Genomic DNA, 24708 nt, shown 5'->3' with positions numbered 1-24708 from the left:
TTCTACGCATTCACATCTCCACACGTAGCCGCGCTAACCACAGGTGGTGGCCTGGTAATACGAGCTGCCACAGTGGCGGCTGGACGTCAGCGGTCTCTTTGTTATCAAACTATTATTTAATAACTTTTAATGAGTTTTCTCTATCCATTTAATGTAGCCGAAAATATGAATAATCTGCGGAGCAAAGGGTACGCGCTGCCGTATAGGCTGAGCCAGCCGGGTTAAGCGGTAACAGCCATTTGCATCGGCGCGTTCAATGATTTTTTTTTTAAGTGTATGTATATGTAATAGCGCCACGTAGCCTTTGAACGCCGCGTGTAGACGCTATTAACAAATGAAATTAGTCGCCATGACTTTGCTAAAAAAGCGGGCAATTGTCGAGCTTAATTGAAAAGAGATGCAGTGCGACTCAGTGAACATAACAAAAGTCAAATATGCCGTACGCATCGGTCTCGACATTAACATGGTTTCCTATGTTTTTCTTACAATTTTTTCTCTTATCTTGTCTACTAGCAGTCACCAGTCAGCAGTCAGCCAGCCAGTCAGTCATTCAGTTAGTTTTGCGTAGGTACATATGCATCCCCCAACAACACATTGATGTAGCTGTAGTTGTATTTACTATTAGCGTTCACGAGTATATGTATGTATGATCAGCGCAACTGTCTGTGTTGCGCGCATGCGCATCACTTCAGCGCGTTCGAAATGCGTCGCTGACTTGCAATTTCGTTTGAGATGCGTAGCAGCAGCGCACATTGGTGATTGCGCGGGAAATTGTGGCACCAGAAAGTCATAAATAGACTTATAAGGAATAAGGAAAAAATGTGTTGGAAATTGCTTAATGCCACTTGTGACTTTTGCAAGCAAGTTCTGTGATTTTTATATACACATATACATATATATGAACAAATGAACGTAGAAAAAGTTGTTTTCCATGTTTTTGTATTTGTTGTATTACATGCATTATTGTGAATGGTTATTACCATATACTATTAAGGTGTTTTTATTATGCGTTTTACAGTCTGTTTTTTTCATGATTTTTTGTGGTTGTATGCTTTCTTGTTGCAGCATTAAGTTTTATGACTGGTCATTGCTTAATTACTGCAATCGTGCTACTGATTGTCGTGATTATTGTTTTATTTGACTTATTTTAACACTTTTTATAATGCACAAGTGGGTAGGGAAAATTTAATAACTACAATTTTAAATTTGAATGCGAACTTATTTAATTCGACTGATAGTGTCATATAATCTAATAATGATAATTTGTTTGAAGCTAAATTTTTCGAAATTTAGTTTTTTGATTATTTGATAATTTTTCTTTTATATATTGAAGCGGACACCATATTAAGGGGGGGATACCTCTAGTACCGACAAAAAAGGTAATTTTTTATACCTTTTTTATGGGAGTATAAAAACAGATCACAACCGATTTTTGAATAGTTTTGAAATTGATTAGAGCGAATTTTTTTTTAATTTTTCGAAAATTCTAGAGGTATGTATGTATATCCCCGCTTAGATAGCATAGCAGGCACGAAAACAAATGAATCTATTTCCCAACACTTTTTCTGCTGTTAAGAAGTTATTGATAAAAAATATTTTTTTAGAAAATCGTGTTTCGAATTGTAAATACCAACTTTAGAATCCTAAAAATATTGGAATGATGTCTACTTATTTATTTGTTTTACAGAGGATTTCGAAACGCCTTTCTAATCACAAAGATGTTACTATTGGCTATAGATCTATTTTTATAAAAATATTAAAGACACCACTCATATTTAAAAAAATTTAGTTTTGCTTACGTTGTTTGCATTTCAGGTGACGATATAACGTTATATCGGCTAAAATTATAAAATATAGTATAACAACTACTTATCATACATATGTATACATATATGTATATCTTTTATAGCAGCATTGTTGCATTCTCTTAATTGTATTTCAACAAATACAGCTTACATAAATCTTTAAGCACTTTGGTATGTCTATATTATATATACAAAAAGTTGAATCGTGAATTCCACACTTCACAACGTTGTATATAAAATAAATTAAAAACATAAAATTATTTAAAATCGCAACATGCGGATTTTGCTTGAGACTCGGCGAACGAGCTTTTAAAGCGCACACAGAAATATCGATTGCAATTTCAGAAATTAAATTTCTTTGCACGTTGCGCGATCTTTTGGTATGATTATCACAATTATCTGCAATTCAGACTATAAATCACTTCGCTCTGTGTTTCTGAAGTTGTTATTTTTGTTGTTGATTTTTGAGTGTGCGTGCGTTCGGTTTAAATGTAATTTTTCTGTTATTTTTTATTATATTTTTATATGGTACTTCTGCATGTATATATTATGTATAAACAAGTATCTATACTTGTATGGTATAGCAGATGGAAAACAGAAAGTAAGAAAATGGCGAGAATACAAACATAAGTGTAGTAGATGTATAATAGTAGGAGGATGCCTTATTATTCATATTAGTACTTTAGGAAAAATATTGGTTCTATGTAAAATCCAGGGATGCTATTCTAAAATATAATTCGAGTAAACTCTTGCCTAAATTCGGATTATTTAATCAATCCAGAACGTTTTAGGCAAAAACTTTTTATAAATGATATTCAACACTTTCGTAAATAATCTATGCCTTATTGTACTGGATGGATTTCAACTTTATCGTATAATGTGTCCGATATATGCATATCGAATACGTGAGCAGCTCCTTGGACAGAAGAGAATGTATGGCGAAATTTCAGATACAGAAGTTCAACATTCCTAATATTGATTAAATATAATTTTTTTAACCCTAAGTGTACTTTAAGGGGTTACATGGGTTTACAAGTTTCAAAAAATCGATTTTTTTCATTGTCCCATTAAATTTTGCAACACCTCTAGAATATTGTTCATTTTCAAACTCATCCGAGTAATAGTTTCGGAGATACAACCTTGAAAACTTGTGCGCTCGATGCTAGCTAGGCCAAGTTCGTCGTCTTTAAACGCGTTTTTCTCGAAACTGTGTTTTTGAAGTCGGTTGGCAAGATTGAGAACTCCTCAACCGATCTTCATGAAATTTTAGATAGGTCTCTGAGATACCATTCTTAAAGACTTGGAGAAGGATTCTTTTCGATTACAACTATTTGAAAAAAAATGTCGCTAAATTTTCAGTTTTTTTCCTTCGTCTAAGTTCTAAGTAAAGGTTTTAACTAAAACACGTATTTTTCACTTTATGTATATGATTCTATAAGGAGTTATCTTGAACACTCAGGCGCATTTTTTTTCCGTGGGGTCACCGAGAATGGCGTCGCAATGGCCGAGATTTTCCAAAAACTTCAGAATTTCTTTGTTAATAATGTGTGTTTGTGTAATAAAAAATTCTAATAAAATATTTGATTTTTTATGTGTGAATTTTTTTTTGAAAAATTATGGTTTTTACCCTAGAAAACCCATGTAACCCCTTAAGCCAAACAAAAATTCTCTCAGATTTTTTAATACTGTTATGTGTGCCTCTTAAGGTCTTATGATCAGTATCAAAATTAAAATTCTTCTTCTTTAAAATTTTAAAAAGGAGCATGAAAGCAAAGATCGATTTCATTTGATTTAGATCGAAAGTACAAACGCAACAACTCCATATTTATGGGTTTTCTAATTACCGAGCAATTTAAGTTTATTTTGCTTTACGACTTTTTCAATGCAAATACACGATTCCATAATTTGTCCACTTATAGTACGGATTTTTATTGTTGCACTTTGCATTGAGCGCAATTTACCACGTTTAAAGAAAATTGTTTATGAGCAGTGCTTATACTTAATTACAATTCTCAATACGAAATAATACCTATAATAATATTGACTACCTTTCAACACTTGCGCATGATTTTTTCGTTATGCAATAGCTATAAATAATTTTAATCATGCAGTTTAATTAAACTATGTGCTTATTCTCATTATATACCCCTTTCAGACGTTCAATACACAATTGTGCGGGTAAGACTAAAAATAGGTTAAAAATTTTTTTTCGCTTTACTACGTGTTAAGACCCGAAAGCAATGATTGTGCCATTAATTTCTAACGGTTCTTTTCAACGGCTGCTTTGATTTTTTGTTCATTTTTGTCACAATTTGCAAAGTTTTGAAGTGTTCAGCCGTGTTGTCAAGAATGGAAAAAGGTAAATTGAAATAAATTTTGTGCAGTGTTTTAGTTTCGTGATGTTTTGCAAAAATGAGTATTGAAAAATATTAAATAAACTATATATTGTCTTATTGTGAAAAAATTATAATTAAATTAAGTGTTTTGAACAAGTTTAAAAAAGGACCACACAATTGTGCGCTTCAGGGTTTGACCTCGCATTTTCATTTACCCACACAATTGTGTCATTCGAGGTCATTTCAATTTGAATCTTGATGAGGACGTGCTTCAAGTTCTCCAAATATTGGAAAATTCCGATGCTGACTTTAGTTCTGATGACTCAAATGATGATGCGCTCTGGGAACAACCAAATAGGCAAAGGCGGTTCATCCGGGTCGGATTGTAATGAAACTTCTTCGAAAGATGAAATTTTACTTCCAGCTAATCAAGACCCAACTGTAAGTCATGTAAATACAAGCGTATCTGCTCGGGATGAAGTCTGGAAGAGCGTCGGTTTTGTAGACTCGACGCCCCCGCAACAAACAAGTCATCAAGGAAATATTTTAGTTGGTACACCCATGGAGTATTTTCAGAAATATTTTCCTGAAGATCATTTTCAAAACGCCGCGTTTTTCACGAATAAGTATCACTTATCTCAGCATGGATGTGCCTTCAATGCTACTGATGCCGATATTAAAAATCTTTATGCACTCCATATCTTAAAGGGTTGCTAAGCTTACCCCTGAGTCCGGATGTATTGGTCGGAAGGCTTCGGATTAGCACAAATAAAAAACGCGATGACCAGAGATAAATTCTTTACATTAAGGAACAGACTCCATTTTGTTGATACTCTACAGCCTCCGACAAACAAACTGTTTAAGATTCAGCCGGTTATAGACTGCGTTAAATCCCGATGCCAAGCACACTATCAACAGAAATTACGGAATACTCGATTGATGAGCAAATGATCCCATTTACAGGAAGGGCGTCCATGCGCCAATACGTTAAAAATAATCCGAGACCTGTAGGTCTTAAGAACCTTGTTGTTGCGACTTCCAGCAGGCTCGTCGTCGATTTCGAAATATTCCAAGGAGCAGGAACTTTTTCTGACACTGGCTTGGGAGTTGGACCGTCTATTGTCATCAGATTGACAAAACATATGCCGAAAGGGAGTTTTCTCTATTTTGATAGGTATTTTACCACGATTCCGCTTTTAGAAAAGCTCCTGGAACTCGGCTACAAGGCTTCTGGGACCATAGCTTTAAACCGATTGCCTGTGCAGAGGATGGATTTCCCGTTAGACCGAAATATGAATAGAGGAGACATAAGCCAGTTTGTGAAAGGTAATATAGTTGCAGTTAAATGGGCCGATAGCAAGTGCGTTACGCTAGTATCCACAGAATGTGGAAAAGACCCAGTTGGAGTGGTACAAAGGTGGTGCAAAAAGGAACGCAAGCACATTAATGTACCATGCCCTCAAATCGTGAAGCGTTATAACGCTAAAATGGGCGGAGTCGACGCAGCTGATCAGTCAATGGAATACTACAGAATTTTTATAAAAACGAAGAAATGGACTGTAAAAACAACTTTTCATTTGATTGACATGGCAGTATGCAATGCGTGGATAGAGTACAGAGCCGATGCACTAAAGGCGGGCATGCGAAAAAAGAATATTAAAGACCTATTTAAGGTTAAATCTAAGCTCGGCGAAGTATTGGCCAAATTCACTGAAAGGCTAATTAATCCACCTGTTCCGTAATGCACATCAACAGCAGAGACAGCTGCAAAAAGAAACAGACCCCGTTGATGTACGACTGATCGGTATGATCACTGGCCAGAGGCAATGGATATGACAACACCACGGATGTGCCGCGTGAAAGAATGTACAAGCAGAACTAGAATAAAATGCTCCAAATGCGATGTATTTCTCTGCCTAACCAAAAATAAAAACTGTTTTCAGGAGTACCACACAAAAAAATGATCGCTTTCATTCAATGTACATGAATATTATTTTTAAATACATTCCATCAATATAAAATCATTTTTTTTTTTTGAAATCGTACTGCTTTTTTTTCAATAATATGGCCTTAAGACCGGTAATATACAATTGTGCGGGTCCTTTTTCTAGGAATCCTTCTTCGGAAAATTGTTTTCTTATTTTTGTTGCATTCACGATGGTCATATTAGCACATGTGCGAAGCGGCGTTAAAATCTGTAAACTTTAATTTCTCAGGTCTGAAAGGGATACAAGGCGGTTAAAGTGTCATTATAAATAATGTTCTTTGGTGTTTCTTAATTTTCATTATATACGCATATAGTGTACATATGTATGATTTCGTTTTTTACTAAGTGTATAGTTTATCCTGCTTACTTTTGTTAGCATATCGACTTTTAACACATCGCTTTGCCAACCTATCCAAACCAATTTGTTGCTAGCAGTTACTCGTTTCTCTACTCAACACTGTCGGCTTACACACTTTGTCCCAGTTTGTGTATTAAATTTCACTCGACTGCCGCACAATTCTCCTTTTGGGTCGCTAATGAGCGTAATTACACTTTGAAATTCGTTTTTTTTTTCTGTTCTTCTCGTTTAGCTGAGTTTCAGTTCCATCCCATAGCAGTGCCTTGCACTCCACTTCAAACCCTTGCTATCGAAACTTTGGCAAATTATGCCTTATGAGGTCGTATGCGGAGTTCATGCAAAGATTGCTATATATGTATGTAAGTATGTATGTATGTATGTATGTATGTATATATGTATGCTTTAGCAGTTAAACACAATGTTGTGTCAACCCTCAGTAGGGCAGCTCCTCATTAGTGGACACATGTTCATCAGCGCTAAGAATTTAGAAGTATATAAATATGAAATGCTGACAAATTAGCTGAAAATGCATATGCATAAACACACAAACATACATATGCATGTACAAATGCTTTTCATAATTTTCATTTGCTTGCTCATATGCTCATACGGTGTTAAACTAATTTGACGTGTTTGTATTAACCTTGGCTAGCAATAACAAAAACAGTAAATAATACAATAACAAGGTGACAAGCGCCGACGTACGCCAATCGGGTGTGGCGTTCAGTTAATGCGAGCAACTATAAATTTATGTATGTATATGTACAAGTACATATGTACATATGAGCACATACCGACTATGAAACGGTGTTGTACAGAGACCTTTTGCGCTTTATAAGTCTATATTGCATTAGAACACTTGAATGTGAAATTTTGAAATTAAAATAATAAAATTATGTGAAAGCGCTGAGCGAATTAAAATAATAATAGAAGTAATAGTAGAAAAACTCTTTCAAATATTTTTGTTTTGAGGGAATAATATTCAAAGAATTTTCTTGCGAAATTTCAAGTAAATCGACTGACTAGAACTTGAGGTATCCTGACGACCGCATCGAAAAATTAGTTGCCACAATACTAAAACGATTACAATTTTGCAAATAATTTTAAGATTTATTATTTTAGTGCCGTATTTTGAAATAACTAAATTTCTTCATTAAAATACCCTGGTGGATCAGGTATTTTGTAAATAAGAGGGTTTTGAAAATTACTATTATTTGGAAGAGAATTTCATAATAGCAGTTGTTGATAAAAATATGGACTAATACTAGTCTTTTTATGTATACGCTGGGTTTGTCCGGAAAGTAAAAGGACTGAGTTGATTTAAAAAAAATTATTGAACCAATCGTTATAATTCTTTAAAAACTTTCAAAATGGGCTCCCTCTGCGTCGATACAGCGCTGCCAGCGTGATTCTCAAGCATTGAAGGCGTTACGGAAGATATTCTCCGAAAAAGCCTTGAGAGCCGAGGTGTATGCTGCTTGGATTCCCTCTGTCGTCTTAAAATGCTTGCCTTTCCTCGGCCTTTTCAGGGAAGGAAACAAAAAAAGTCTGGTGGAGCCACATCTGGGCTGTAGGGAGGCTGCGGAAGAGTTGGGATGCCAGCACCGGTTAGGTAGCTGTTCACAAGAAAGGCGGTGTGAGCCGGGGCGTTACCGTGGTGTAACTTCCAATCGGCTGCGATGTCTTGTCGGATCCGATTGATCCTTCGTTCGAGTCTCTTGAGAACTTCCACTTGGTCTTGACGGTTTGTCAAAAGAGACAATGCAATGCATCGTTTTCACTTTGGATTTGCTCATTCATAAGCGACCTCTTCCCGGTCCTCCAAAAAGACCTGGTGTCGCCGAAACACACCACTTTTTGCTGATGAAACCTGCCTGCTTGATCATATCAAACGTCTCTGTCGCAGATTTACCGAGTTTCACACAGAATTTAATCGCGTACCTCTGCTCTAACGAATGCTGCTTGCACTACTCACAGGAATACGTCGCTCGAAAATGTTTGTCTTGACTCTCCAGGTGCTCGGAGACAACTTAGCAGGCGCGCGTAGGGCTAGGAACGCCCTCTACCCAATCCAGTCGGTGCGCAGTACCGTTGCGACGGAATAAAATCAGTCCTATTACTTTCCGGACAAATCCTGTATTCCAACGTTTGTAACGTTCAAGTTTATTACCAAAGTAATGGTTCGTTTCGAACGATTCATTTCGTGCTGCGTCCAATACTCGGTCGACATAATCATTTAGTAGAGTCGGTATTTCGAGTAACATGACGTTCAGGGCGCACCAAAGACGCTATTGCTGCAGTGGAACAGAGAATCGAATATGGATACGTTAATAAACGAAATTGCCGAATGTGGAGTATTGGTAATCCACGAAACATTGTTGAGACGCCGTTCCATCCATAAAAATCAGTACTTCTCCAAAAGTGAAGATGGCCATCACGTTACAGTCGATGGGGAACGCTATAGAGCTATGAGTCGGTACCGACAAGACGATGCTACATGCAATACAGCCAACGAAACAATCAATTTAGTAAAAGAAACTTTTGGTAAGCGCATTATTTCGCGTCGTGGGCCTCAAAAATTGTGCAATTCAACACTCCTGGACTATTTTTGGTGTGGTTAAACTGGGCCTTTCGGCTGGAATCTTTTAGCTCCAGTCGAGGCGGTCATTTGTTCGATGTAATTTTTAAAACTTAGTGAACAAACCTCTCTATTTAAAGGTAACTCCCTAGTCATTATATTAAATTGTATGGGCTTTATATCTTCTTGAACCCCAGAACCCTAAAAAAACACGTTTCACATAATTTTAGACTACAAATCTATAATATCGCGATTTCGCGACCAAAATATGTTCGTTTGTTGGCACTATTTGACAGCTTATTAAAAGAACTGTATGGTATGCATTTGTCAATTCAGCATGGAATAACACATCCTTTTGCCATTTCTCAAACGAACGCAGATGAAAAGTCAGAAGCCACTCAAAATGCAGGGAGTCCACAATATGCTAAATGCAATGCTGGCAAATAAGGCATGAGTGTGTTTGTATTTGCATTTGCGATTAACGAGCGCATCATTAAACACACTTGCAACGACTTCATTTAATGTTTTAACAGTTTATGCGCCACATAGAGCTGATTATGGGGCAATAAAAGCGGTTGGCGGGCAATAAAAATGTTGAAACCGAAAAACAAATAAATTGAAAAATGAAGCCCATATTTACATACATACATATATGTATGTATATATATATATATATGTGTGTGTGTGTATTTTGATGATGCGTTGACAACCACAAGTGATATTGGCACACACTATGCAACATATTTACATATGCATGTGCATATGCTTGCTGACACTTACTGTCGCCGTGGTACCCCCGTATATTGGTGCAGGAATCAGGCAAGCATAACGCTTGCAGTATCAAAGTAAAAATAAATCACTGCCTAAATGGCGTAAATGAGCAGACGTAAATCATTTCACACTCTGCGGAAATTTATGAAACTGAGTTTCCCAAAATGTCAGCCACATTGGTTTTAAAGGCAGGCGAGTTGGACTAGAGTTTTGTCATAAAAGTTGTGTACTTGTTGCAGCTTTGCTGACATTTTATGCTCCTTACAATTGTTGTTGCTTTTTACATATGATTTGCCTATAAATTTTTTGACGTTTGTTTTATTTATAAATTTTATGACAGAAAACGTTGACAGGCACTCGTGACTTACCAGTTTTTTTTTACTTTTTAAATTTTTTGTCATTTTGTAGGCAAAATGCGGGTGGCAAGTTGGGAAAATAAACACACTGTGTAAGTATTTAACAACCTGTAAGCTAAGCTAATTAAAATTAATTTTTTACAAGCCGTTACAAATATTTCCGTTTCCTTTGACAAGTCCACTTATGTATGTATGTATATGTGTAGAAACTACTTGTTATTCGGTCGAATGTTTTTTTTCGATTTATTGTAAGTTTCTGTAATGCTACAATAAATTTTTTAGTAACAGTAAAATAGCGCATTACCGAAAGACACAAATGTGCATTTAAGGGGTTGAATGGGTGTGCGGGTTTTAAAAAATCGATTTTTTTATTGACATATTAAATTCTACAACACCTCTAGAACATTGTCCTAAATTTCAACTTGATCCGAGTAATAGTTTCAGAGATACAGCCTTGAGAACTTGTGCGCTCGAGGCTAGGTAGGCTAAGTGCGCCGTCTTTAAACGTGGTTTTCTAAAAACTGTATTTTTGAAGTCGGTTGACAAGATTTCTCGAGAACTGCTCAATCGATCTTCATGAAATTTTACACATGTCTTTTGAGATACAATTCTAAAAGACTTGGACGAAGGATTTTTTTCGATTACAATTATTTGGAAAAAAATGTCTCGAAATTTTCACTGAAGTTTTAATTTTTTTTGTAAAAATGACTGCTAAATATCCAATTTTTAATTTATAGTTTTTTCCTTTCGTCCAAGCTCAAAAACTGAAATACTTTTTTGTCACCCTAGCTGATCCTGTACGGAGTTATCCTGCCAATGCGGGCGCATGTTTTTTCCGAGGGGTTACCGGAATTGGCGTCGCAATGGCCGAGTTTAAAATATTTTTTTTTCCGGAAATTTCAGAATTTCTTTGTTAAAAGTGTGTGTTTTTAATTCTAATAAAAAATTTCAATCTTTATGTGAGAAAAAATTGTTGAAAAATGCTGTTTTTAACCCGAGGAAACCCATGTAACCCCTTTGCCGTTAGGCAAATTAAATTAGCTGCTTACCGATAACTTAGGTTTATCCTCAACAGCCCAACAGCCCAGCAGTCCAACACCCAAACCTATGCGCATAGCCCAATTCTTTTGCATGCATTCGTTACGTTGCTACAATTTTTAACCCCTCACACGTCATGGTCCTAAGTAGCCGTAACGAAATCAAATTCGCTGACATGTCAGTTCTGTATGGCTGGCGATATGTATTTAAGTGTGTAAGTGAGCGCATATGGCACAATTGCACTCACAAGCGCATAACAACTTCAAAATGATAACAGCAACAACAACACTACTGGAAATAATAACATTTTGTGGCGGCCTACAGCATTCAATACAAAAGTCTAGCGCTATGTCCTTTCCTGGTGTTTCAGCATCATGCTCTTTGTATGAAATGTCCTTTGCATGCACGCGTCGTGCCACTATTTTTCGCTTTGACCTGACTATACCTTCATCACATGCTATTGTGGTTGTCTTTTGTTGCGAAGCTACTGTACCGTTGTGCCGTTTGGCTGCAGCTCAACTCAGCTCATTGCTGGCCTTCTGTGTTCTTCTGCTTTTCTGCCTTTCTGTTCAACTGTGATTTAGTGCTTCTCTTCCATACGTGCATTGTCGTCCAGCTGACTGACTGTCCCGATACAATGGCATACTTTCGAAAATGGCAACGTTTCGCAGACAAAAGGCGAAGTACTTGAGATTATTGTTTATGCTGTGTCCTTTGGCGTTTGCTGTGTGTGTTTTTTTATATTCACTATTCTTTGCTTTTGTCGTGTTTACTTTGCTTTTGTTTAGCTAGCTTAATTTGAACTACAAAATTGTTTTAAGTTCGAGTTAACAATATGCGAAATCCGCTTATCCGCTTTGTCCATGTTTTGCTGCTTTTGTTTGAAAAATGCCTTGTTCTCAAAATTGTTTGCTAATAGTTTGATTTTTTTTCTTAAGTTATGGAAATCAAAACAAAAATTTGTTTTTTTTTTATTCAAGCTGTGACAAAAGCGGATTTGCAAGTGTTAAAGGTGAAGGTAAATGCCTGTTTGTTAAAAAATATATGTGACTCCATAATTACTATGAAGATTAGATGATATCTTGCCCAACTATGAGTCTATGTTTCTATTCCTTGATCACCCGAAATTATGATGGTAAATACGTGGGTGAATCAATAGATATTGAGCCCGACGACAACATTCGTCTATAATTCCTGCCCGCTGAGTAGTAGGTTGATTGGACAGTCTTCACAATCGTCACAAAATGACGCATTTGTGCTTAAATAGCGACAATCATTACTATCAAATACTACTACGCGACTATCGCGGTTAAATTAGTTGTTTGGAGTGAACAAACGCGGAAACTATCGCTCTTACTATTCTCATGCCTGATATTTCTTACAGTATATGGCCCACATGCAGGTGCCTGCTATCTCAGTCATTTCGCGCTTGTTCAATTGATAGAATATCAGCACGAGTTCGTAAACTTTTTTCACATTTTACTCTGTAGTAATCGTTTTCGGGGCTCATCAAAAATCGAAGTGCGATCATGTTCGAATTTGTTTTTGAAATTTTTGAAGGTTGTTATTACAGGATGGCCCTCTATACATCATCTCAGCGTAGTTTATTTCGCTGTGCGATTTCCTTCCAAAAGGAATCACAGACATCTTTTTTTCATTCTAAAATCGACGGACATTACCCCTTTCACATGCGGTCAACACATATCTGTGAGTTCATTCTGGCGGAAGTCTTGACAATGATTACTGATTACTGTCAACATTTCAGCCCAAGTCTAGAAGAATTTACTACACGATAGTAAATTACTTTGATGTTAATGGTGCAATCGCTTAGTGGAGCTAACTCATTATCGGATCGCCGCCGTATTTTTTGGGGAAGCTCTATGCTTTCTTTGACTATTCGATTACGATAGGTGTCATGTGGTCTACACACCGGAAATTTAACTTTTGAATTTCAGCAAAATTAATTTATGACCAAAAAAACAGTTTTTTCTAAATTTTTAGTAGTATATTTATATTTATTTAAATCGCCGTTTGTTGCATTTTTACTAGTCGTTTGTCTGGAATGGCTAAATTACTAAATTTTAAAGCTTTCTTTTTCAGTGTTTAGGCTGATTTGAAAGCAGATATACATACATACATATATGGTAGTCGAAAAAGTCTTCTCGTATTTAGTCAATAGATGTCGTTGCAGTCCTATATCTTCAGTGCTACTAATCACATTGTGTTACACCATATAGTGTTGGAAAAGCTAAGTTCTAGCAAAAAAAAATTATTAAATTCGGAGAAGTTGAAAAAAAGTTACAGCTATTCAAAAATGAGTGAAAATAATGGAGAAATTCGCTGTATTTTGACACTTTTATATAAAAAAGGAAAGAATGCCACGCAAGCCACCAATGAAATTTGTGAAGTTTACGGAGACGATGCTATACCAGTTCCGTTCTTTAAATTTCGAAATTTCGATTTACACTGATGACAGTTTAACACTGCTGGAATAATGTCTCTTGCCGGAATATACCAAAAAGTGGTCGACCAAAATGGTATATATTTGTTTATTTATTTAATATTATGAATATAAAAAATAAGTTGAAGTTTGATTAGAAATACGAAAAGACTTTTTCGACTACCCAATATTTACCAGTCGCTTCTTGGTAAAAATTATTTTATGACGAATTTTAAAGCTCTTGTTTTCAGTGTTTAAGCTGGTTTTAAAACAGAGATATATGTATTTGTAATATTGTGAGTATACCAAATTCGATAGTAAGGTCTTGAAACCAACCGAACCAACCGAACTTGCCGAACTGGCGAAGGTGGCTATAAATTTAAAGAACAGGGATCAAACATAAGGTGCGGTGAGTGGTAGAAAACGAAAATGAATTGAGTAATTCGTTTTTTTTTTGATTCACTTGAACTCTTCCTACTTAGAGAGAAGTTTATCATTTTTATCCATCTGTAGCAAGAATAATTTTACATCGATTTCTTAAGGCTTATTATTTATAATAAATATCGAATGAATGCAAAATAACGCTGCATAATTCGTTGTCGCTATGTGAGCGACAAGAGGTCACAAACGGCGCAGGACTCATGCTCAGCAACTACCAATGTTAATGCTGTTACTTTAACATGAATAAATTTTGCTCCGAGCGCCGCAGTGTTTGCCTATGAATATAAAATATACAAAAGATAAATGCGCAGAAAAAAGAAAAGTCGAAAATTAAAAAAAAAGATGAAATAAGTAAAAATGACTAAATAAAAGAAAATACTTGTTTGAATATGAAAAATAAAGTGGCAAGTGAACAACAATGCCTGCACATTCGCGCACAACACCACGTGATGCACATAAAATTGTCTTGTGGCCGTGGATGCTTCGGAACGCCAAAATTGCCTGGAAGGCGCCCAAAATGCAAAACGTACGCTCACACAGATTAGCGATTTCGCCGCGCTTCATCCCAACTCGTCGTACCCGCTATGTCTGCGAGCTGGTAATGGTGTGCTTAAGCATTTTGCATGGATGGTCGTTCCACCGGTCGTTTACTGTTTGCTGGTGGCATGTTCATGTTGCACAGGCTCTGTGTGCTTTTGGTTGCCTTTTGTACACTTAGTGCCTTACTGATCATACAGTGATCTTGTCAGTTGCCGACTCATGGAACTATGTTGCTGGCGCTTCGAAGACGTGTTGCCTTTTCCGAAATTGCCCGATTGACATTCTAATGTGATTCGTTTTGGATTTATTTACTTGCTATATGCAACATTGAAAAATTTGTATGGCATTTGCCGAAGAAAAGCATCTGGCATTCGCGGAGTTGGTGATGCACGAAGTGTTTATAATTTTTCTTCGCAGTCGCTTGTTTTCGGCTTTTATTTTGTTTCTTTGCTTTATGCTTCCCATATCCATTGCTTGGATCAAAAGTTTTAAAAATTTTAAATTTTCTGTCAAAGTTCCAGTTGTTAGTTTCTGTGCGGCTTTTTCACTGCTGGCAGTTTGTTGTGTGCATATTACTTGCTATCATCGGTTGATCATCATCGGTTTTGCTTTCAACAATCTTTTGTTGACGTTACCTTGCCGTACTTGCCATTATTATTCCTGTTGCAGTGCGTCGATGTTGATTATCCTGCAGCTCTGGCGCAGCAAAATGATTGATTTTCCATGGTCTCATGTTTTCAATGCAAGATTTTAGCTGGCGATTTGAGGTGATTCAACGCTTTAACAAATATGGCCAGGGGTATAAGAGCATCACAAACAGCCGAGAGCTGAAAACAGGTTCAAACTTTGAAAATACGTAATATATGGGAAATTTGTAAGCAAAGCAAAACATGCCGTTTAAAAAATTGTATAAGTTCATTTGAAACCTTAATCAGCTTATACTTTAAGTCACAGACTTACTTACTATCAATAAATTCTGTTAAGATGACTAATTTACCGGCATACAGTTTACTAGAATACTGAGTAACATTATATTTATTATATGCGTGCTGGAGTTATATATGCCGCTTTCCCAGATTTTCGCCACCAAAGACATCTCATACATTGAGCGATACATGCGGTATAAAATCTTTACATTGTTAGGTATATGAGAGCCTGATTGTATAATCTTTTGGCATTTCAACACACTTAATCATCTGAAAAAATAGCATTTGAATTTTATTTCGATATCGCGCACTGATTGATCATTATATTAGGAAAAAAACATGATCCGACCAGACAAAAAATACCATGATTGACCAATATTTTCGGTAAAAAAAGTTATGATCGGACCTCATATAATATTTCAATCATAACTCTATAAAAATTTATCCCGAATAATTTGAAGTGCTAAAAACAAAAATTCACGATTCTATTGAAATAATTTAAGCTAAAATAGTTTGTTTTTAATTCTCATAAACCAGGTTAATTATTCCTTGATTCAATCAAGTTAACTTACATTATTAAATACTTATTTAGTAATGCTAAGTACAGGGTGGGCCAAAAGAAACCAAGGGGTGTAAAAGTTTAATGACTTTTTCGTTTATTAATTTTTTTTATTTTTGCTTTCTGATTATATAACATACAAAAGGGAAATTTTTTTACACTAAGTATGAAAAATGATGTCTCTTTTTTGAGCATTTTCCATAACATCTTTCAAAACTTGTGGCTGTAGCGTTCGAATTTCCGCCCCAATGTTTGCCTTGAGTTCGAGAATTGTCTCCGGCTTGTTCACATACACTCGCTCCTTCAAATAACTCCAAAGGAAATAGTCGGGCGCTGTCAAATCTGGCGATCGCGCTGGCCAAATAATTTCTGGAAATTATTCGCCCTCCAAAAATTTGACTTAAATGTGCCATTGTGTCTCGGGCAGTATGGGCAGTAGCTCCGTCCAGGTCTGTTTTCAAGAGCAGGACGTAACAAATTTTCTATCATAAACCGATACCGCTCTCCTTTTAATTTCAATAAAAAAAATAATAAACGAAAAAGTTATTAAACTTTTACACCCCTTGGTTTCTTTTGGCCCACCCTGTATATACTACTATGGGCAATACATAGAACGACTTTCTGATTTAAATTTCGCTCGAAAATCCATTCGTCAAAATACTTTTTTGTTCCTAGGTTGGTATAACTCATAGTGACTTCTGTGCCAAATACCATATTCAAATAATCATTGATATTTAGTATACGCTTGTCTTTCTGAAATACATAAAGTGCATTTGGCTATTTTTACGATGAGTGAAATTATTCAACAAAGAAGTTCCATTAAATTTTGTGTGCGGAATCACATTTCTGGTGCCGAACCCTTCATAATGTTGGAAAAGGCCTTCAAAGATAATTGTACCTCGGGAGCAAGTGGTTTTCATTTGTACAAATCGTTCAAAGAGGGTTGGGAGGCCTTGGGGACGAACAACGTCCAGGTGGGCCGTCAACATCAACTGTTTATCAACACATTAATAAAATAAAGGAATTGATGCTTGAGAATCGACGATTAACAGTCAGAGATCTTACTGGCGTCGTTGGAATATCGGAAGGATCAGTGAAGACCATATTGAAAGATCATTTGGATCCAAGAAAAGTGAAAGCACGATTGGTTTCAAAATCACTCAATTTTTTTTTAAACAGCGTCGTGTTAACATCTGTGAAACAATGATTTCCGACTACCAGGATGTCATGAAACGCATTATTACTAGTGATGAGTGTTGGATCTATGTTTAATGTGAGCTTAATACGAAAAAAAAGCCAAACAGGTCAAAAATCAAGGTTATGTTGACAGTTTTCTTCGATTATCGTGGTGTTGTGCACACCGGTCATTGACGCGAAACTATTCGTAAATAGAGACTGGAATTATGGGCCAACAACTCATGGTCTTTGTACTACGATAATGTACCGTCGCATACTGCATTGATTCTTCTTGAGTTTTTCTCAAAATTTTCAACCAATCTCGTGCCACAACCAACGTATTTGCCTGATTTAGCTCCATGTGACTTCTGACCTTTCAGCAAACTCAAACGACCACTCCGGGGAAACCGTTAAGAGGCAATTGAAGACATTGAACGTGAATTGCTACGATCATTGGAAGCTATTCCGGAAATTGAGTTTAACAACGCTTTGGAAGAGTGGAAAAAACGTTGGCATGTACACTCATGAGGCCAAGGGGGAATACTTTGACGGGGACGACATAAATTTGAAGAATAAATTAAGAATTTTGAAATTATGAACAAAGTCTTACTATTTTTTGCTCGTAATAGTATAATTTGATCATGTCATCTTTTTCTACGGTAAGGAGTGCGACAATATCAATTGTCATTTCGTGTTCAGACAAATATTTGTGTATAAAAAATAATACAATATTTTTATGCCGCACTGCAAGTTCCAAAAAGAACTAGAATATAGTTCTAGTGTTGTTCTTACGTTTGTGCATTTACAATTAATTCTAATTATACTAACCGGTTTCTCAAAATTTGGTTTATTACATTCTGTGACTAATATCATTGCAAAAATAGGATTCATTCGTTATGAATGAGAGTTCTATAAAATATATAGCTGACAGTCGAACCACACCACAACCGAGGCATACATACCGTAAATAGAGTAAAAGGAAATAAAGCGTTTTCGAACAGTACTCGGTACTCGTGTAACACACCCAATTCCAAATGTAGCGATAACACTTGCAAGCACAAATATGCAGATGCATATCGGAAGGGGGAAATACGTAGGAATGGGCGTTGACGAAAAAATATTTTATTGCCTGCAAAAGCAAAAAATTGAAATGGTGAACATATTTTTTTGTATTTTTTATTTCTAAGTGAATGAAAGATGGTGTGCTTGTGTGAGTATGGCGGTTGTGGCATGGAAATTTTATTGACGCCAAGTCACCGCGAATAAAAACGCCATACAACCACTCAAATAGATAGATATGTATGTATGTATGTATGTACATACGAAAGTGTTCATATAATCCACATTTTACTTTTTCGTAATTTTACATTTCCACTCTTTGAGTATAAGAAACGTTTGTGACATGGAAAGAAAAATACATTATTTAATTTTCAAAAATGTCCCGCATTTATGTAAATATGCCTGCTATGTAGTATATAGGTATAGCTACAGTTTGATACACTCCATTCATACTTATACACAAACGTATCGAAAGGAGATACTGATAGAAAGAATTCGAGATGGCGCACGGCGGAAAATTTACATACACACACCGTTTTTTATTTCAATTTCTTTTCTTTTTAGCATACGTATTCTAGCTAAATGTGCGGCGCGAGTGCTTTATTTGCCCGAACTTGCATGCCAACTGAACTAGCAAGCATGCAAAATTGCGGTGAAACAGTGGTTACAGAGGAAAATTCAACATTAAAAGTTGCAAAAAAAGAGAGAAATTTTCGTTGCAATTGAAACGAATCGAAATGTGTGTGTTGAATACGCCCACTTTGCAACGCTATGTGTCGTATCAAAAGAATGGCACGCACGACGAAGTTTGGCCGAAATGCATTGCAGCAATATTCGTGGCGACAAAGCGTCGGCAATGAAAAAATATTGTATGAATCCAGTGTTTTATACTATCTTCTTATATTTTAAGTATTGTACACTAAAATTGGCAAATTGGTTGCATTACTTCATGTGACAAAGCTGTTTGGTGCAACAATTCTTATTTGTGGCATGTATGTATGTACGCGCATAGTTGCTTCCAGATTCGTTTGAATTCCATTTTCGTTTTATTTTCAGCGTTCAAACGATGAATTAACGCTTTAATGCATCACTAGCAAGATACGATTTCATTCAGTAATTTGTGTTGTGAAATTGCAACACTACTTTGTGGCGCATTGCGTTGTATGAACTCTTGAACCTTGTGCTGTTTGTCAACTGTCACAAGGAAGGAATGACAAATTTGGCAAGGGAGTCTTTGGAAACGTTCCTCCACATACATATATACAAGTGAATGAACTGATGTAGAATGCTCGACTTAAACTTATACATATATTGTGTCAAGAAGGAACCCGGAAATTGTAAATAAAATTCAAAATATATAAAATAAATATTTTTCCAGTCCTCGAAACACAATTTATAAGCACTTTTTGGGATGGTCAGTAGCTCATTCAGCGAATTTTGTTTTCTCTCTTCGAGTGACTTAAAGCGGGTTCCACGAAGCGGCATCTTTCTTATTAGTAAAAATATGTATATCAACAGAAGTTAACGTTTTTTCTTTTTGTAGCTATATTTATTATATCAAAAGTTTATATTAGTTTAAAATAATTTCTTTGGTCTCATCTACAGAATTACTTAATTAAAAAAGTTGTATAAATTATTCCCTTTTTCAATTCACGAATTTCAAATTTCCAATATGCAGATATACATACATATGTATGCATTTAAACCAATGTTGCATGCAACAATCGTTAATACTCACAGTTGAATGAGAACGCGCCTAAAGCCTCTTACTGAGCGCTTGAATTAGGTAAAAACAAATAAAGCGAAATAAGCTAACCATAAAGTTATTAAATTTACAAGCTGGCGCTTGCCATTGCAACAGAAAAAAAGATATTGCAATACAAAGTTGCATATACAATAGTAATCTGCAACACTGTTTGCGTCAGAAACGGTCTACTTTTTAACGCCTTTACACTGCGGCCAATACCCTAACATGGACATAGTCACAACATCGCCACAATGCATCCTCATTCACAAATATGAAAACCCATCCACTTCCATACATCAACGTCGTGTTATAAAAACGTCCAAATATATCAGCGCATTTTACGACACCGACAACAAATGCGCCACCAACGCACGCACTCAGTCCGTTAAGTCTTTATGCTTGTGGTCACAATGTCCGAAATATGCTTGGTAGACCTATGCTTCGTTCGCAAGTTTACCAATTTTCAAAACCTTTTTTATAGCCACGCAAATTTCTTAAAAAATGAAATCCCTCTCACAACTGCTTTTTCGTGCTTCTTACTCACACAGTGTTTCCTTGTTCCTTTGCGGTGCAAAATTTTGTAGAATTAAGTTTTTTTTTATCATATTTCTCGGTTTCTTGATGAGTTTTAAATGAGTTGGCATGCATTTTGGCGCCTGCCGCTTGATTTTATATCTCTTCAAGAAATTATCATCATTAACTCATATATTTACTACTTTGACGTGGTGGTATAATTATCATTCTGCAGCGCGTAATCATTCAATGTCAGTGCTGGCTTCAAAGTTGCTTTCTTAATTTTTGCACTCAATATTTGCATGGCAGATTTAAAAGATACAGTAATCAAAAGAGCTGAACATGAGATTATAATATACAGCTAAAGTTCCTTGAAGGGTAGACCCCGATCAATATGAGCACTTATATAGCAAGTAATTTTTATGGAACGGAATTTGCTTAAAAACCGATTTTCGCTTAGGTACACAATTAATAAGGTTGATCTGTTAATTTCGGCGCAATTGTCGTAGTTTTGACTTCATACAATCCCATAGCTACGCAAGCGCTAAGGATACAAACATGCCGCACGCCAACTGTCACTCCATTATCCAGCTTTGGCTAGACTGGTGTTGAAATATTTCGGATCCTTTTCATCCGAAGTTGACTAAAAGAAATCCTTTATGACTCCCGTCCCAAGGATCATCCAGTACACCTAAATATTGAACAATTTATGAAGAAGTCGCAAAGTATACAAAAATATAGATACATATAATATAATTTATAAAGTCTCGATTGATTTTGAATTTAAAGGTGAGGCGATCCAATTTTAATTTCAACTGAATTTAATATTTGCAATTAATTTTAACTGCTGATGCTGGCTCACGCCGATGATATTGATATCATTGGCCTCAACAATCGTTAGTTCTGCTTTCTCCAGACTGGGTAGGGAAGCGAAGCAGATGGGTCTGGTAGTAAACGAGTGTAAGGCGAAATATCTCCTGTCATCAAACAAAAAGTCATCGCACTCGCGTCTTGGCTCCCTCGCCACTGTTGACAGTCATAACTTCGAAATCGTCGATAATTTCATCTATCTTGGAACCAGCATACCCACCAACAACAACGTTGGCATCGAAATTCAACGCAGAATAACTCTTGCCAACAAGTGCTACTTCGGACAGAGTAGGCGATTGAGAATTAAAGTCCTCTCTCGACGAACAAAAACCACACTCATAATTCACGTCCTGCTATATGGTGCAGAGGAATGAACGATGTCAACATCTGATGAGTCGGCGCTATGAGCCTTCGAGAGAAAGGTTCTGCGGAAGATTTATGGTTCATTGCGTTTATTCAGGTCTAACTAACCACGTTTGGATCGTTAACTTTTAGAAATTATTAGTTGTCCTGTAAGGCTGTATTCAGAGGAGGACTCCTTTTGGCGCTCAACCCGTTTTTGAAGACAAGGGTACGACAAGGAAGGGTGAAGGGACCGTGGTATGGGTTGGAGAGAAGCAAGGATCAACCTTGTCCTAATATGGTTCCTGCCATTTGGACAATTGTGTCGTGCTTCTTTCTTCACGCGCAAAAAATCAAACCAGTGGTGGATGCAAGTTGAGGATTTGCGTCTCAAATAAAAATAAATTTCATTTACAGTTTTTGTCAAAGAAACAGCGTCCAAATTTCGGGAACAGAGAAAGGGCGAAACGATGTTAGCTAATGGCTGACACACAGCCATTCAGCGTTGTAAAAAATAAAATTCATTATTATTTTTCAGCTTTCTTCTAGTAATTCAAACTAGGCACCTGAAAGTCAACTCATATTTTAAGCGCTCACAATAGTATTAATTAATAATTAGTTTATATTATCTCAGCAGTGAATTTATTAATCCATCGATTTAACTTGGATTTATGGAAAACCCCTAAACACTTGTAGTGAAAATGATAAAGCTTTCATATACTCCGTGATTATTATATAAATTGCCGTTAATTTTGCTTAATGTCATAATTTAATTTTCAGCTAAATATTTCCTTTATATGAACTATTAAGCACTATAATAACAACAATATTTCCTGTAATAAAAAGTAATTATATAAAATCCATAAAAGTTAACGGCGAGCAATGCATTACATGCGAGAAAAAGCGACCACATAAGTTAATTATGATCATTAAATCTAAACTGTCACTTGATTTTTCAGCATTTTTCAACACGGAGCTAGAGAAAAAAACCAAATCGCTTCATAAAAATTATCGAACAATTAAATGCGCGAACTACATATTTACTAAAGGATGGTGTTCAGCAGAGGCATGGGGGAACGGCAAGAGCAAGAAAAAATAAAAGTATCGCACAGTTGGTTAATAAATCAGCTGAAGTCGAAAGAGCATGAAAACTGCAAGCTGAACCATTAGCAATTGCCTATAGCAACGCAAGGCGAGGTGAGCAGTAAGTCAAAGTGTTCGCCAGCCCACAATAAGTGGTCGCCAATTTGAATGACGGCGCTTGCTCTCGGCCGACTGGTATCACGCGCAAACGCAAATGCAGTGGTGGGCATATAGCCATATGTGTGTGCACAAATGTGTTATACGATTAAATGAATCGACTTTTGAATTCGTGCAAATTATATTGTACCAAATCGCAAATGGCAAGGCTGTTCGACCAGCTGACTGCCATACTCAAAACGTATGCGGAATACTACTGATGCTACAGTGTTTAAAAATGAATAGAAACATATGTAAAATCATGTTTTAGTTGTACAGCGGTCACTTTAATAAGAGTAATATAGAATCAATACAAAAAAGTTCAGATATGAATACATATATTATAGATTGATAGAAAATAATTGAGGTTTTGCACTGCGACTTATGGTTTTGCCCTCTTCTATATCACATATCATCACAAAATAGAGCACTTTGAAAAATTACAGGTGCTTGCTGGGTGCGACTGAGGTGATGTGATCCCTGTCCACGTAAGTGGATCCGCTGCTTTGAGCTTGCTTCTGCAAATTGCTGGGCAATCTAGAATCAGGTGTTTTGTAGTTTCCTGTTCCATGTCACAAACTGGCAGTTTGCAAGAGACTATGCCCCTGTTGGACAAGCGCTTCCTGAGCCTGCAGTGCCCTGTATAGAGCGCGACCAGGAGACGAAATTGGTCTCGGGGGAGGTTGTTCATATCTACAAACCTTGCCAAATTGAAACCTCCTAGTAGTAGCTTGGCGTGGCGCATTTCTGCATGCTATTATACATGTAAATTTACAATACTTGATTACAAAATAGAAGGAAGTAAATCTGGATTAGTTATAGAACAATGAACGAATGGTGTAAGCCCCAACTATTTTTAGCTGCTCAAATGATATTTCCTTTGGACTTCATTGCCTGTGGGAATTTTAAAAATTGTTAAGTTAGCATATGCATCAGAATCGCCAATTTAAGCACTAAACGTTAATTTGCTGCCAACAGACTTGTTCTAAAAGCAATTGGTAGCGAAATCACCTCTTAGTTTAAGAGAGTCCTCTATTAGTCGCCAGTATCAATTATTTTCGTAATTTCATAGAACTTTCCAAACGGAGAACACAGCAATTAAAGAAAGCCTTCTTGTTCTGACAAAGAGTGTGCTCAAAACAGGGAATATATTTAAACAATATATACGTATACAGAAAGCATAGAGCTGCGTCAAAGATAGTGAAATAATGCATTGAACTCTTACAAGTATGTTAGATCCACACATCCTATTTCACGATAAACTTGCAATGAGGTTCAGGACATTGTGATATTCTTGTTAACTTTGTATCAGATGAACTAGCCAGAATGGACACCATCCTACATTCTGGAGCCAATGGCTTACTTGCCTGATAAGCTGACAAACATGGCATGAATAGAATATGGGCGGCACATGCTGACTATAACTAAATTCAAAAATAATTGCATAGGAACTTACGTGTAGCAATGTATGCAGATTAAATTATTAATAAATCCAATCAGATCCGTAACTGAAAGTGAAACACTTCTCGTAGAATGATATAGTTCTCACAGAACAAGACTTGACTATCATTTATTTTCCCCCACCAGTGGTAAGAAATATTTGATAAAGCTTGTTTTATGTTCATTT

At 36.3% G+C, this 24708-nt stretch overlaps 1 protein-coding gene across 5 annotated transcripts in view; it reads left to right on the top strand.

The window, feature by feature from the left end:
• LOC120773900 (transcription factor Sp9) overlaps window positions 1-24708 on the top strand; it is a 75070-nt gene that overhangs the window by 8981 nt on the left and 41381 nt on the right. The window contains exon 1 of one of the 5 annotated variants that reach the window (XM_040103080.1): window positions 10264-10283. The exons of the other annotated variants lie outside the window; for them this stretch is intronic. The gene's annotated coding sequence lies outside the window, so the exon portion shown is untranslated. Of the gene's footprint in view, window positions 1-10263; window positions 10284-24708 lie in introns of those variants that run through there. 5 annotated transcript variants of the gene reach the window in all.

The sequence above is a fragment of the Bactrocera tryoni genome, chromosome 4 (assembly GCF_016617805.1).
Source record: "Bactrocera tryoni isolate S06 chromosome 4, CSIRO_BtryS06_freeze2, whole genome shotgun sequence".
NCBI classification, from domain to species: Eukaryota; Metazoa; Arthropoda; class Insecta; order Diptera; family Tephritidae; genus Bactrocera; species Bactrocera tryoni.
This window is presented reverse-complemented; position numbering and strand designations above follow the sequence as displayed.